The sequence below is a fragment of the Eumetopias jubatus genome, unplaced genomic scaffold, assembly GCF_037043125.1.
Source record: "Eumetopias jubatus isolate StellerSeaLion01/CBP00866 unplaced genomic scaffold, mEumJub1_p1.0 scaffold_9, whole genome shotgun sequence".
NCBI classification, from domain to species: domain Eukaryota; kingdom Metazoa; phylum Chordata; class Mammalia; order Carnivora; family Otariidae; genus Eumetopias; species Eumetopias jubatus.
The window spans coordinates 71,036,753-71,049,502 of NW_028274815.1; the positions used below are offsets into that span (position 1 = coordinate 71,036,753).

General features: G+C 38.6%; 1 non-coding gene across 1 annotated transcript; it reads right to left on the minus strand.

Moving 5' to 3' along the window:
• Positions 1-3,781: 3,781 nt before the first annotated feature.
• Positions 3,782-3,888, minus strand: LOC114209867 (U6 spliceosomal RNA). Its single transcript, XR_003609436.1, has one exon. It is a non-coding gene; the product is annotated as a U6 spliceosomal RNA (small nuclear RNA).
• Positions 3,889-12,750: the final 8,862 nt, after the last annotated feature.

Below are 12,750 nucleotides of genomic sequence, written 5' to 3' on the forward strand. Positions count from 1 at the left end.
CTCATATATGTTTGTCATTACAACTCACTGGGCTGTCATGCCATGAGCCAAAAATGAGGCTGCAAAATGCATTTGGCGATCATGTGTTTTCCTGGTTTTATTTGAGTTAAATGAAGAGACAGGAGACCTAGCTTATTGCTTAGTATTGCTAAGCCAGGGCATCCAGTTGTTCACATTCTTATTCACATTGCTGTTTATTTTCCCAGCTTTGAGTTCCCAAGACCTCCTTCCCAGGCTCTTCTCCCAACACTCTTAGGTCAGAAGGCTGATGATGATCAAGATGAGAGACTGGGGATGAACAGTGTTACAAACTGAGTCTGGGGGCTAAGGAACACCAACCTTCACCCTCAGGGGGCTGTGGAAGAAATGGCTAAATGCAGTCATTGCAAAGAAATCAACAGATTGTCCCGACTACCTCCATCGCCTTCTGCGATTAACCTTCTCTTCCTTTGGATGCTTTTTATCTGGCTTGACTATGTTTTTCCTTTAAATTGGCAGTCTGTGAGCATTTTGTGGGGAGAAGAGACAGGAGAGGGAAAGTGACTTGAAATATGGTTGTGGGTGTTTTTTTAACAAGTTCTCGAAAAACCTTAAAAAAGACCTTTTAAAAAAAAACTCTGTGAATTACCTTCTTTTGCTTTAAAAATATAGAATGTTCAGTGTTCCACACTAGTTCATGATATACACCCTTTAGGATAGAAAAGAATGATCTCATTTTAGGCACCCAACCATAACAGAATAATTCCTTTCTTTAAAAAGAAACTTCTACTACTAAAGTTCAATGTATGAGAATACATGGAACATATACATTAGACACATTAACCTAAGGATAACAATTACTAGCTTTACCTTAAGTAAAGCTTTACCTATGTAAATAATTTTAGAGGAAAACCCATCATAATTTCAAAAATGACATCTTTCATTTTTTCAACTGTGCCTTTTTAGCTCTCCTTTACTTTTCTTCTAAGAATACTGGGAAATTGTCATTTTGAAAGTCAACTCCACAACATCTTCAAGTTGTAAACCATGAGGACAACAGCAAAACCTTTAGCCAGAGATCAAGTTACGGTGAAGAACCCAAAACAAAGCAAGACCTCTGCTTTGGATTTGGATTCTAAAATGTCTTTATGGGATTCTAAACATGGTAGACATGATCTGCCAGAGATCTCCATTCATTTATTCAAATCAAGTGATCGTACTTCTAGCTATACCATTTACAGACATGTTTAATGCCATCTTGGCATTTAAATGAAAGGTATTGAGGTTCCCATGGCCTGTGTCCACAATATGGTGGGCTCAATTCTGAAAAATAGAAAATATGCTATTGCAAAGTCAACATATGGCTCCCCCATGATAGAGATCTGCCTAAACATTGCAGAGAGCATATGGCAAAGGAATTTTGTAGACAAAGTGGTATAGTCAAGAATGAGAAGATGATTTTGGGCTTGCTGCCTTTCCACTTTTCTATCATAAAACTAAGTCAAGAAATTAGTTGGTCTTAAACATGCACACACTAACTGAAAAATAAAAGTTTATCTGTTGAGTTGCAGAGTGACATCCTTATTTTGCTTGGAAATGTCAGAAATATGAAGTATATATGGCTCCTGATAAGATAAGGCGTTTTTGAAACCTTGTTCTAGTATATTATACAAATGAGTACAGTAAACACTTTTGGGGTATCTTTTTAATTCAAAAGCTATCTGAGTTTCTCCAGTAATTGAACTGTGAGCCACGGTTTGGTTCTCCACCATGATTAAATTTAAACTGTGATTCTGAATCCCCTGGTCATAGCTGATTACCCAAGCTGAGACAGTCTAATTCTCTCTCCCAGAACTGGAGAATTGGGATTGATCAAGAACAGATCATTCATTTCTAAGTGTCACTGGCACTGAGTACAGACACCTGGGATACACGGGGTAGTCTGGATCTCTGTAAGAACAAAAGAGACACAGAGACTTCTAGTTGTCCTGGTTCTTCATAAGACCCAACCCTAGTTGGCCTTTGTACTCAGTCATATACTACTCTACTATTAGAGTCCCTTTCTCTTTTTGCTTAAACTAGTCTTTTTTTTTCTGAGAGGAGGACTTTTGATGAATATACATATTGTCATGAGATCCTATAAAGGAATGAATTACAAATACTAAGATGGAGGGAGAGGAGGGTAAAGTTGGAAGCCTTCATGGCCTGTCTTTTCCTTTTACTTTTTTTTCCTTCATAGCTTATTGTATACTTTCTAATTTCATCTAAAATCCCTTTCTTCAAGTAGTTTCATGGTAGAAAAATAACTTCTTAAGTTTTGTGCCTTTTTTGACCCACACTCAGCACAGTCCTGGAATTCCTAGGAGGACAACCTGTGTTTATTATTGATTTTATTTTTTATTGATTTTAAGTTTTTATTTTAATTCCAGTTACTTAACATACAGTGTTACATTAGTTTCAGTTGTGCAATATAGTAATTTAGCAGTTCTGTACTATTATTGATTTTTTTTAAGATTTTATTTATTTATTCGACAGAGAGAGAGACACAGCGAGAGAGGGAACACAAGCAGGGGGAGTGGGAGAGGGAGAAGCAGACTCCCTGCTGATCAGGGAGCCCGATGCGGGGCTCGATCCCAGGACCCTGGGATCATGACAACTGAGCCACCCAGGCGCCCCACTATTATTGATTTTAAAAATACTTGTAAAAAATTTCCCATAATTCCAAGTGAGGCAATTTCCATTTTTCTTTCCTCCTTTTCCTCCACTGCCTTGTCCCTTCCAGATAGGGAGTTAGGGAACTGCAAAAAACCACTACATAGAAGGCCCATTTTCTATGAAGAAGGAATGTCTGCCCTCATAAGGAATATGTCATTGGAATTTATTGCTGAATGGTTGGCCATTCTGGAGAAAGTCCCTTGCAATTATATGATCTAATAATCACTGCTGATAAATCATTTTTTAAAAACAAGAGAAACTGTTGAAGGTTTGCCGAACAAATCTCTGAAATGTGACAATTGGATCTGCAGTTTATTTCTCTAATTAAAAGACAGTCTTTTAATGCCCAACTTCTTTGTAAAAATGAATGTTTCTACACTTTCTTTTTCTGAAAAAGGGAATTATCCCACAGTTTAATCAGAGAAATTGCAGCACAAGTTCATCTCTTAGTGGGAGAGAGACCCCACATAAAATTCAGAAAATTTAGTGAGAGCAGCAGAACAAATGGGATATTATATGAGTGACAATGATCTCAGCTTTCTTTCTAATATGAAAAGACAGCTGGGTTGAGGCCCTTGGGCCACCTGCTGCTGGAAGAAAAATGTTTGAATCCTCAGTACCTTTCATTTGCTAGTTTGTGGAGGTGAGAATGTGGGGCTCACAGCATGAGCTGGAGAAATAAGTTAAATTTCATCTGCTCATCTCTTCCCACCTTTCGCCTACAGAAGGTTTCTAATTGAAGTCTCTGCCAAGGAAATGTCAGCCTAATATCTACTTGAAACTTGATTTGGGAGTTTTTCTGGGGTTATTGGGACTTTATTCATTCCTTTGAAAATGAAATATATTTTACAGTTTTTGTTAGGCCTATTACCTGTTTGGTGGTTGTTGTTGTTTTGTATCTATGACAGTAGTGGATTACAGTGGTGCTCCTTCCCAAAACATACAGCTTCAGAAACAGCGAAAATGCTCTGATTGTGGTTACAGGGTAAGTTAAAACTATAATTCCTTAGCCATTTGTTCATTCTGCCCTCACTCCAGTGGATGGTGCAAAATGCCTCATCTTTATACTTATATTGTATTTTAGTTTTTAAATATGGAATGCTTTGTGGATTTGTGTATCACACCTGCACAGGGGCCATGCTAATCTTCTCTGTACTGTTCCAATTTTAGCATATGTGCTGCCAAAGGGAGCACAAGCATTATACTTTTAAATAAATAATTACACGTGTTTGTTTTACAAGTGTATCCTTTACCTAGAAAAACATTTTGCCACAAAATATATTGGTTACTGAAGGATAAGGTAACTACATATGTAATTAGTGCATGAAATTCAAGACCACACTTTTGGTTTTTGCCTTCAGCCCTAACTTTTCCTAACCACCAGTTACTCCTGGGCATTTCATAAGAACACCATTTGGACAGTTAACACAATTTGTGTCTGCCCCTTCAATTATTGCAGCTTCTAGGCAGCTTCTTTATCTTGGCAGCAACATACTCTACACAGAACCAGCACCTGATATTTCTTTTAAGGGGGAAACAGACTGTTCACACAGGAAGAGAATGGGAGGGGGAGGACAACTTCACACAGGTGGAAGATTCATTTTTACATAGAAGTAATGAAGTCAGTAGGAGGACGGTAGCTGATAACCCCCAGAGAGCAAGGCTTCCAACCAAGTCATTAATGGTTGGACATGGCTTAGTCCATTTCCTTCACATAAATGATACATTGAGTCTAAGCCAGCATGTGGTACTTCTATTGCAGTGAGGGTTTCCTGAGAAATCATGCCCTGAAAATGAAAGATACATTAAGAGGTTTTGGACATATACACATCCTCCTCCATGAGGAAGTCTTGGTATCGTCTTTTCTTTCCACCAGTGCTGCCCTTGAGTCTATCAGTCTGGGCGTGAATATTCGCTGCAGCTTCCTTGCTGGTCAGGCGGCTGCAGGATCCTTGCCAGTCGTCCGCTGTACCGTTGCCAGCGCGCAGTGCTACAAAGCATATTTGATCACGTCTGTCTGCCTTGATTATAACCGCAGACTGTTTCTTTCTCTAGCACTTTCAAGAAACCGGGGTGAGGTCCTATAGATCAAAGGAGTTCAGAAACCCATCCTAGTCTGTCTCTCCCAAAAGTGCAAAATCCTTGACTGCTCTCCCCAGACAGGTAACAGCAAGATACCCAAAGTCCATTTTACCTTCTTCCAAGGATATCCATTTCCCTTTCCCTTAAGGTCTGGGGGTTCCTATACATATGTAAAGTGATGGAGAACAACATCATGGGATCAGGCCAATGTCATTACACAGAATGTGGTGAATGAATGACAGAGGCTTGATACAAACATGTAGAGGAGGAAAAGCAATTTTCTCTCTACACTTCTGAGTTCTCAGAGGAGACTCCTGTACTAAAAGACACATGAACGAGAGAAAAGCAGGAGGCTATTAATATGTATACCTCATGTATGTATATATGGGAGATACTCAGGGAAAATTGAGTAACTTCCTGAGGTGGCTTAGAATTCAGGCTTAAATACCATTTTAATAGGGGAAGGGTAGGAGGATGTAGTATTCTTAGGGGAGAGTAAATGATTCCTAGGGAAAAATGAATAGGCTCTTAGATTAGATGGGAGGTATGACAGTTTGTGACACAGTTTGTCTGAGTGTATACTTCTCTCCTGTGATAAGAGTCTCCCTGGTTGATGAAATCCCTCTGGGAAGAGCTTTAGGAATGGTGAATTTTTTTGGTAGAAAGGGGAGGAAAACAAGTTATTTCTAGAAAAGATTTGGACTATATGAAAGCAAGATACTCTCCCAGTAGGTAAGGCTGACCTTATAATTTTGGTCCAAAATTCAGTAGTGGAGGCAGGTTCATTGTCTCCTGAGGTATCTATCACCAGTGATGGAGTCAAGCTCCTTTGTAACAGTAATGGAGGGAACAATTACTTTCCAACAATGGGGTCAGTTAGAGGCCCTCAAGAAAGTACTGTAGGTCTATAATTGTATATCATGTACATTAACTCCTGGCATGCAAATCAACCTTACAAACACTGGGAGGACTGAGTCCATTGTCCACCACAGCACAGAAGAGCAACCACCAAGCCCAGTGATAAACCCTTCTCAGAGTGAGACCATCCTTTTCTCCCAGAAAGACTGGGACTATTTCCCATTCATTTCCCCTTCGAAGACTGGCAAACATCAGTGATTCTAAGATATCTAGTCTCTATTTACTCTCTAGCAAAAGATGGCAGTATCCGTTGCTAAAGAAGAGAACAAAACCAAACCAAAGCATTGAAAACATCACAACAACACAAATGAGACACAAAATAACTTCCAGGAGCTTGCCTCAACCTACATCTTGACCTTTAACTTTTATCAACCATATGTTGAATTCTACTCTTCAATAATGGCATTATCTGTCATTCCACAAAGGGTCCTCTTATTGTCAGAATTGCTCCTATGGCTACCTAGAACTTCCTCTTTAATTCCAAAGCCTTGTGACATCTCACTTATTATTCAGGACACTTACTCCAATTCCAGCCTTCAGTAAGGTCTAGGCAGATCTGCACATGCTCCCTTTTTATTTTCTTCGGCACTATCAATGCATTGTTGTTGTGTTGCACCTAATTAGGTACATGTCTGTAAATTCTATGTGATAAGGACTTTTCAGATCAGCGAATGTGTCTAATTCATTTCTCTATGTCTGTTATCCAGACATGCCTTGAATGCAATGGATCTTTACAAAGAAAAATTCATTTAGTCAAATACCTCTCATTGATTCAAAATGGTTGAAATAGGATGGGGATACATTCAGGATAATTGATACTCTAATTAACCTAGTAATCTATATACCATAAAATTGATTATAATATTTGTCCAGCTGCATGTAATTATCTACATACAGGATTAAAAATACCTGAAACATAACTTTAAATTTTATTAACATCAAGCATGCACTCCAGGATGCTGTGGGCCTTGGGTGAGCACTGTATCTTACAGGGCCATGTCTGAGGATTAAAACAAATACTACCACAGTTGGCTGAGGCCTGCATGGTTATTTATATTAAATGCAGTGAGGATAAAGTCTGCTAAGAGCATTGTCTCCATCATCTCCCTCATTTCTAGCCCCTTGGCTGCTGACTCCTTATATTCTCTATATTACTGGGAAAACCACATATTCCCAACTCATCACTTCTCCTTAGGAAGGAAAGCATAGCACTCCCAGCTCCGCTCTCCCTGCTCCCAACGCATTTCCTGTCCTTTGGGTAAGAGAAGTAAATGATCTGACGAGTGAGTTTGGAAGAGGGAGGTGGGATTGTGTGGCTCAGCCATTGACATTATCTCTGAAGCCGAATTCTGGTTTCTGAGATGCAAGAAGTGGACCGACCCTGAAAAGATATATGCTGTGGTCCCATGGATCCAGGAGCTGAATGGGTCAGTCTCCCAGTTCATGGATAAAGCCTTAGGAAGGCCCTTTGGCTACACTTAGATCTGTGATCTTTCTTTCCAGGTCTAGTTGGTAATAAAGGTTTATTATTTTAATTTTTAAAAATCTGTCTGACTCTTGTATCAATCTTTCAACTAGCTTTGCACTCTGGGGAGGGGGAAAAGATGTAATTCATTTTCCTTTCTTTCTGAAACCTAAACAATTATTTCCTAAAGCTCATAGTAAAGTAGTTTTCTTTGGTTTCTACTCACTATTTTTTTTTTCAGCTCACTCTCTCTAAATCCATATCATAAGAGAATGCACTCTGTGCTCTGTTTCTCAATTTAACCTCGCCCATTGGCCTTAAGACAAACTTTGTCATCTGGATTCTCTCTCCCACAAGAGATACTTGGTCATTTGCAAATGTAACATTGAGAATTTTACTTGTAAATTTTCTACAAGACCAAATCTGCCTGAATCCTCTGGTTAGCTGCCCAACATTAATCTGGTGTGCCTACAAATAATAATAAAATATAATAATAATAATAATAACAGAATCTTACAGAATTCTTAGAAATATTCTGAATATTTGAAGATATTTAATTGAAGGGAGTAAGTGATTCATTGCGTGACAAAGAGGCCATTATTATTAATGAATGCTTATGAAACAACAATTAACAGGGCATAAATATTATGAGTACCTTATAGAGAGGGCAGTTATTGTTAATCTTCCTCTCGGCATTTGGGCCCTCTTGACCAAATAAAAACAGTCATTGCTGAGTCTCCTAAGTGTATGCCAGCCATGCAAAACCACTTTCTAAGGTTAGAGTCAGACTTCTGAATACATTTTCATAGAATGAATAGCCTAACCTAAATAATGTTAGCCTCCCACCCATGGCCATTGGGTGGCTTAAATAATCCTTAAAGGATAGCCTGCTTTTCTTTTATGGAAAAGACCTTAGTGTTTCACCAGATCAGCTAATATGTTTGTCTCAAGCTCATAAAACTCATCTCCCTGTATCTACATGATGATTTCTGGATTGCTAGCTTCTTAAATTCATTTTTAAATTCAGCTCCTCCAGTCTTATTTGCTCATGGAGAGACTATGATCAGAAAGGTGGTTTTACTAGAGTGGAGTTCCTGCCATTTCCCAAACAGTGAAAACTCCTCTGAACATTTGGTGGTAGATAGAAACTGTGTACTTCCTTGGGGAAAAGTAAAGTCCTTGCATTCTTGGCTTCTTTTAGGACTTCCAAATGTGTCTTCCCTCAGTTGCCTTGGTGATTTCTTTGCTCATCTGTCATCACAGGTGGTCCTTACTCTTCACCTGCTTCTTTTCCCTCCACTCTTTACCAAGTGACTTTACTTGTGATGATATACACACAAGACAGGCTTCAGAGGTCATGGATGACCATTGGATGAGAGGGATGAAAAACTCCTCTAAGAAATTTCACTTCAGTGAGAACATTTATGGGAGGACAGTGAGGCAGCAGAGTGACTTTTGACCACACCCCACTCCTTCCTAAGCCTTATGGTGGTTGCTTTTCATTTGCTTTAGGATGAGAAGTCTGTCTACAGTGGAAGAAAATATAAATTTTGAGGGCAGTCATTCCAAGTCGTCTTTGGAGTGGATTCTAAGGTTTTCCACATCAATATAACTTAACACATTCTATGATTTTTTTGTTTGTTTGTTTCTTTGTGAAGACAGCCCTCCACATCACAGCCTATGTTCTTTCCTAAGAGCAAATTCTAAAATAGCATCTCACTCTTTATTCACAGTGACTGCCTGGTACCCTTCAGCCCCTGAGATAAAACCTGGCAATTACACCCAGCATGTTTCTCTCCTACATTCTGCTGGGAAGCCTTCCTCAGTTTGGCAGTGCTCTCTCTCCCCTTTGCTTAGGTGGTGAATGTGAAGAATCATTCATTATTCATATTTGCAAACTGTAATCTAGCCCTGCATTCATCCTCTGCACTCCCTGGATTTTACAATAATGTCACATGAACCCTATTTAGCAGATTTACGTGGTTTTTAAGTTTTTAAATTTGGGTGGGTTTTAGTAGCAATGGAATTGCTCTCCTACAAGTGGTTTAGGAGTTCTCTATCCAGATACCTTTTTCTTCCAGGACAAGGATTTGGAATATGTTCTTGAGGAAGGATGGAGAAATAGTTTTGTAAAGTTGGCTGTGAATGTCCTTGACTAGTCTCTTGCTGCCATAATCAATTTGAACTATCTTTATATATAATTCATTTGCTCCTCCATCATACAGGGCATTCAACATTGCTTCTATTTCTACCTGTGTGAAGGTCATTTCTTTGGTCCACAAAACACCTCTTCCTTAATAGTATTGTTTGACAGCATATATCAATTTTCTTGAGATTGACTCATGTGTTGGAAAGTAGGCTAGATTCTTGCTTTGTTTTTACCTATGCCTGACAACTCAATCTCAGACAGGCTCTTTTTCTTTTGAGGTGAATAAAACATGGAGTACACAGAATTGAAAATGAAACTTAACATAGGAATACTGCACCAGAATCAGTATGTCAGGATCCTAGCTGGAGGGTCTAAATAGCAGTATGAGCTTAGTTAACTATTTCACCTCTCTTCTGGACTCAGCATTCTCCTGTGTAAAATAAGAATATTGGACATTGTAGTCCCAAATGCAAATTCTCGTTCTAGTTGTCTAAGTTTCTAAGCATTGTTATTGCAGCTGTAGCAAAAAAAAAAAAATTGTTATAAATCAAAACTATCTTTGTGAAACAAAAGCAAAAATGAACTTTTGGGACTTCATCAAAACAAAAAGCTTCTGTACAACAAAGGAAACAGTTAACAAAACTAAGAGGCAACCCACGGAATGGGAGCAGATATTTGCAAATGACATTACAGATAATGGGCTGGTATCCAAGATCTATAAAGAACTTCTCAAACCCAACACCCAAAAAACAAATAACCCAGTCAAGAAATGGGCAGGAGACATGAATACACACTTCTCCAAAGAAGACATACAAATGGCTAACAGACACATGAAAAAATGTTCAACATCACTAGCCATCAGGGAAATCCAAATCAAAATCACAATGAGATACCACCTTACACCTGTTAGAATGGCAAAAATTAACAAGACAGGAAACAACAAATGTTGGCGAGGATGTGGAGAAAGAGGAACCCTCTTACACTGTTGGTGGGAATGCAAGCTGGTACAGCCACTCTGGAAAGCAGTATGGAGGTTCCTCAAGATGTTAAAAATAGAGCTACCCTATGACCCAGCAACTGCACCACTAGGTATTTACCCCAAAGATACAGATGTAGTGAAAAGAAGGGGCACTTGCACCCCTATGTTCATAGCAGCTATGTCCACAACTGTGGAAGGAGCTGAGATGTCCTTCAACAGATGAATGGATAAAGAAGACGTGGTACATATATACAATGGACTGTTGTTCAGCCATCAGAAAGGATGAATACCCACCATTTGTATCGACATGGATGGAAGTGGAGAGGATTATGCTAAGTGTAGTAAGTCAAGTAAAGAAAGACAGTTATCATATGGTTTCACTCATATGTGGAACATAAGCAATAGCACGGAGGACCATAGGGGAAGGGAGGGAAATCTGAAGGGGAAGAAGTCAGAGAGAGAGATGAACCATGAGAGACTGTGGACCCCAAGAAACAAACTGAGGGTTTCAGAGGGGAGGGCTGGGGGAGGGGGTAACAGGGTGATGGGTATTAAGGAGGGCACGTGTCGTGATGAGCACTGGGTGTTATACGTAACTAATGAATCATTGAACACTACATCAAAAACCAATGATGTACTATACAGTGGCTAACTGAACATAATAAAAAAAATAACCATGACATTAATCTGGAACACCTTTCTTCCCTGAAGTTGTCCTATGCAACCCCTCTAATTCCTATTCTCACTTGGGCTAGTTGTCTCCCAGCCTGGAGCACAGCCTCATGCACACCCATCCTTTGCCTTGATGGTGCTGCTGCTGCTTAGATCCCCTGTTCATTTACATTGAGTCCATTCCCAAACAAAGAGAAAAACAGAACAAAACAAAGTTCTCTGGGTGGTAAATCTCCAGGTCCTTGTATTTCCAATTAATTCCTTTATTTTGGGATCATTTTCAATAAATTGTTTAAGAAAAAAAAAACCTATCTTTGTAGAATAGTAAAATTATTTTATATGCTGACTGCTTTTCTATGATGTAGACATTATCCTGTGGCCCAAATTGTCTCTGAAGTATATAAAACAAAATGCTGTCTCTAACACTCCAAGAAAACCAAGCCCTAACATATTTCAGTCTGTCACCTCACCACTCTACATATTCTCTTGTCATGTAAAGATTTTCCACATTGGTTTCTTAAAATCATATGTAGGAAAATATCAGATTATCTAATCTAGGCAAAAAGGGGGATTCTTAATGCAAATTATTCTTTGAAGCAGTTAAAATATTTCAGATATTAGATTTTGCAAAAGTTCTGTAGGTCAGAGTCCCATTTTTTTTTTCAAGCAGTGCTTTTATGAAGGCTTACAATATGTTATCATATTAAACTCTCCCAAAAAAATAAGTTACAGTGCTTATTTGTGAACTCATGCCGGTCCATGATGGTGAAATGAGAAAAACATAGACAATGTATGTTTTTCATAATGCTAAAATCATTCAATATTTTTATTGTAAGATTATGTTAAATTCTCCTTCTTTTTAAATACTAATTCTTTCATAAAATGATAATATAAGCAGAAAAAATGAGTTACACTATGGAAATTTCTAGTATGCATGGCATTATATCTAAGGACATTTTCAGAAATCTCCAAATTTCCTGGCAGATATATTTAGGTATAAAATTCAGTTCTAATTCTAAAATTCATAATTAGAAGAAGAAGAAAGCATAAGGTCAGAATAGAAAAAAGAAGGAGATGAGTAGGAAGTTCCAGCTCCTTTGCCTCCCCAAAAAACGAAAGGGGGGGTGGGCACCTGGGTATTTCAGTCGATTAAGCATCGAATTCTTGGTTTCAACTCATGTCATGATCTCATGGGTCCTGGGATTGAGCCTGGCATTGGGTTCCTTGCTTGGTGGGGAGTCTGCTTGAAAGATTCTCTCCCTCTTCCCCTCCTCTCTCTTCTAAAATAAAATAAATAAATTTTTTAAACAACAACAACAACAATAAAACTGCCTCAAGGGGTTTTGAGAACAGTAAAGGAATCTGAGAAGAACACATCAGGACCTTTGACTTTTACTCTCCCTTCTCTAAAAAAGGAGATTATAGAACACATAAAGCAAAGCCATAAAGGCAATAAATCATTAACATCTGGATAGAGAAGTAGACTTGGGAAAATGTCCCTCAGTACATATGACATACGCAGCAAAACACAACGGGTCTCCATGTTCACAGTTCAAACTGGAAGAGAGCACCCAAAGATTTCGGGGGAGCAGTGTTAGTAAAAGGAAAACAACCAGAGTCACTGCTATTAGGTTAACATGTGCAAAATGCCATTGAAAAGCTGTCTAGTTTTCTGTATATGAGATTTTTATTTTAATAATAAAAGAATCTGATAGATTCTCTTTCCACTTCAGTGACTCTGACTTGACTTTTCCTCTAAGACTTTAAGTTCAAGGTAGGAATGGAGACTTT